The sequence below is a fragment of the Notamacropus eugenii genome, chromosome 5 (genome assembly GCF_028372415.1).
Source record: "Notamacropus eugenii isolate mMacEug1 chromosome 5, mMacEug1.pri_v2, whole genome shotgun sequence".
Lineage (NCBI taxonomy): Eukaryota > Metazoa > Chordata > Mammalia > Diprotodontia > Macropodidae > Notamacropus > Notamacropus eugenii.
In genome coordinates, this window is record NC_092876.1 from 365,428,555 (window position 1) to 365,432,498 (window position 3,944).

The 3,944-nt window shown below is 39.4% G+C and overlaps 1 pseudogene; it reads left to right on the plus strand.

Moving 5' to 3' along the window:
- The first annotated feature begins 934 nt into the window (after positions 1-934).
- LOC140509281 (chromobox protein homolog 3 pseudogene) lies at positions 935-1,571 on the plus strand (annotated as a pseudogene).
- Positions 1,572-3,944: the final 2,373 nt, after the last annotated feature.

Sequence of the window (3,944 nt, forward strand, 5' to 3'; positions counted from 1 at the left end):
GCCAGGATCACCAACCCCTAAGCTTGCCTTTGCTCCAGCTCAGCTGAGAAGATCTCCCTGAGGAGATCTGCCCCTCCCCCACACTAAACAAGCTAGCCTCAGGGCTATTCTAGGGAAATACAATACAAAAAGAAAAACCTGTCCTTTGCTTTTTCACAATGCTCAGGTCTACACCAGGTTCTCCAGCTTCTAGATGAAAGAACCAGAGGTCACAATACACAGTGTCATCATCATGTGTAAGAAGAAGTAAAGCAAGAAGGAAAAGACCATAGAATCTTTCTATGGGATTAAGGATGGAAACATGAATATCAAAGACACCAGTATTGAGACTGTATTCCCATCTGAAACTTCAAAAGGGACTATGAACTGCTCACATGCACAAACAGCTCCCCTGAGCTGAAGAAGGAAATAGAAGAAAAACTGGCTGATGATTTTAAAAGTATGAAAAAAGAACTCTATGAAGAGAACAGCTCATTAAAAAGGCAAATTGAACAAATGGAAAAGGAAGTGCAAAAAGCAACTGGAGAAAATAATTCCTTAAAAGGAATAATTGGACAGGTGGAAAAGGAGATGCAAAAGTTAACTGAAGAAGACCATTTGATGAAAATTAGAATTGGGCAAGTAGAAACTTATGGCTCTATGAGACATCAAAAATCAGTCAAACAAAATCTAAAGAACGAAGAGATAGAAAAAAATGTAAAAATCTAATTGGAAAAACAACAGACCTGGAAAATAGAACCAGGAGAGAAAATTTAAGAATTATTGGCCTCCCAAGTCATGATGAAAGAAAGAGTCTGGACAGTATCTTTGAGAAAATCATTAAGGGAGTGGCAGCCCTAGCAGTGGCAGCAGCAGCAGCAGCAGCAGCAGTGGTCCACACAGCCCAGCTTGGCCTGGCCCAACCCCTTGCAGCCACCCATCTGCCCCAGCCGGGCCATGTAGCCCGCTTGCTTGGAGGCAGCAGCTGCAGTGACCCAGAGTGGCAGTGAATAAAAGTTCTTCAAGTCTGCAATAAAAAATGGCCTCGAATAAAACTACATTGCAAAAGATGGGAAAGAAACAGAATGGCAAGAGTAAGAAAGTGGAGGAAGTGGAACTTGAGAAGTTTGTAGTGGAGAAGGTGTTGGACTGGCAAGCGGTGAACGAGAAAGTGGAACATTTCTTAAAATGGAAAGGCTTTACAAATGCTGGCAGCACATGGGAACCTGAGGAAAACTCGGATTGTCCAGAGTTAATTGACGCATTTCTGAATTCTCAGAAGACTGGTAAAGAAAAAGATGGAGCAAAGAGAAAGTCTTTGTCTGACAGCAAGTCAGATGATAGCAAGTCGAAGAAGAAATGTGAGTTGGCTGACAAGCCGCGGGGCTTTCCGTTGGGGCCTTGACCCAGAGAGAATCCTTAGTGCTACAGACAGCAGTGGAGAGATGATGTTTCTCATGAAATGGAAAGATTCCAATGAGGCTGATTTGATGTTGGCCAAAGAATCAAACATGAAATGTCCTCAGATAGTCATCACCTTTTGTGAGGATTGACTGACCTAGCACTCCTGTCCTGAAGATGAAGCACAATAATTTACATTGCTTTAAAACACACACACACACACACACACATATATATATACACACACACACATATATTACATATATACATATATTATATATACATACACACATACACACATACATACGTACATATATACATATATATGTATACACACACACACACACACACACACACATATATATAATAAAATCTAGACACCAGTTCCATTCTTTAATTTGTTAGTAGTGTGAGCACCATCTACATCTAATAAGAACTGAGTTGGGTAGGTTTTAAAGTAGGTTTTTGTTTTTGTTTGGTTTTTTGTTTGGGCTGGTTTTTATTCTGCATCAACAGCACTGGTAACTGAACAAGTAAACACAAGCTTTCTGCATTTACTTAATATTTATTACAGAAGACAGTATTTGATATGGAATTATTAACTTCCTCCACAGTAGAGAAAAACTTTTATAAAAACTAATACCTTCTGTAGTCACTACTCTGAATCCTAAGACATGTTTAGCCCCCATATATGCCTAAGGTTAGCTGTCTGAGACAATGTTGTGTCCATGTAGAATTTTGACATTCACTTGAAACCCAACTTAATGATGAAAGCTACATTTTACACCTAGAGGTAAATCTCATGAAAGGCTACTGCTGGCAGCCATTTCCCATTGCTCAATTCTGGGGAACCAAAGAGCCTGTTTCTCCTGGGTGGCAGAAAACGTGCTGCCTTCATTTTTCCAAACACTAACTTCTTTTTGCACAGAGGAGGACGATGGTGTAGGCTCTTTGCAACCTTGCTGGAGTGTTCACAGTAGTGTAGTGCTCAGTGCCAGGGCCTTGGTAAAGTGATGGTGAACATTCTCTGGATGCAAAGGACAGCTCCACATTTGTAATCCGAAAGGGATACTCTCCCCAAAGCCTGGCTGAACTAGAGTGCAGCCTGCCAGGACTTGTGGAAGGGTAGCCATGTTGTTGGCAGCCCCCCTCTGGCACCTCAGTCCTTGATGTTGCCAAATCCTAGGTTAGAAACGTTCATGGGTAAATGTCGCCGAAACCTGTTTGAACATTTACCTAAAATGTTAAAATGGAACTGTATTGGCCTTGATTTTTAAAAAGAGAAAAACTTGAACTTCCTGCTTTGGAAAGTAAGGGTGTCCCATCTTATTTTTACTAACCAAAAGGTCTTCTCTTAATCATGTAATAATATCCCCATCTCCTGGAATATATATATTCTGCCCAAAGGTCAGGCACTGGTGGGGGGGGGGCAGGAGGAGGGATGGGTGTTCTCCTAACTATGGGCATAGATAGGGAAGCAGATGTACCTATGTTAGGTAGTCTTCTATACTCTTGATGTTCATGTTTTTCCTTCTTTATCCCAATCCATCCCTTCAATGTAGGACCAGCTTTTTGAGTATTTGGGTCACTTGGCTCCATGGGAGTCAGGTAAAAAAATAACTTTGTAGTCATTGGAATGTTATACAATTGTATATTGTTTACTTTATTGTAAATACTGATGAACAGCGGTCAATAAATAGTTTTATATTCTTCCTTTAAAAAAAAAATCATCAAGGTAAACTGCCCAGACGTGCTAGATCCAGAGGGCAAAACAGTCAGGGACAGAATACACCATTCACCTCTAGAAAGGGAACTCAAATTAAGAACACCAAAAATATTGTTGCCAAATTCAAGAACTATCAAGTGAAGGAGAAAATACTACAGGCAACCAGAAAGAAACCATTCAAGTATCAAGGAACTACAGTTAGGATCACACAGGACCTTGCAGTTTCTACATTAAAAGGTCGAAGGAATTGAAATCCAATATTCCATAAGGCAAAGGACCTGGGACTAAAACAAAGGATCAGTTACCCAGCAAAGTTCAGCATAACATTTCAGACAAGGAGATGGACATTCAATGAAATAAGGGATTTCCAGGTCTTCCTGACAAAAATGCCAGAACTCAATAGAAAACACATTCTTCAAATGCAGATCTCAAAAGAGCATAAAAAGGTAAAGAGGGGAAAAGAAAAACTTGTTATGAAATTTGGGCAAACTGTTTACCACCCTATAAGGGAAGATGATACTTGTGAATCTTGAAAATTGTACATCTATTATGAAATATAAAAGGGATATACCTAGATAGCGGGAATGGGTATAAAGTCAATGATGTAATGATAAAAATGTGATTTAAGCATGCAAAGGGATTGTAGCAAGAAATATGAAAAAGAGCAGCAGAAAATGATAAATTATATCACAGGAAGAAGTACAAAATTATATTATAGTAGAGGGAAAGAGGGGAGAGAGATGAGAATTGTTTGAGAAGAACTCTCATGTGAGTTGGTTTAAGGAGGGAAAAATAAACTTAATTAAGTATATAAATTTAACTAGCTATATAGGTAGTA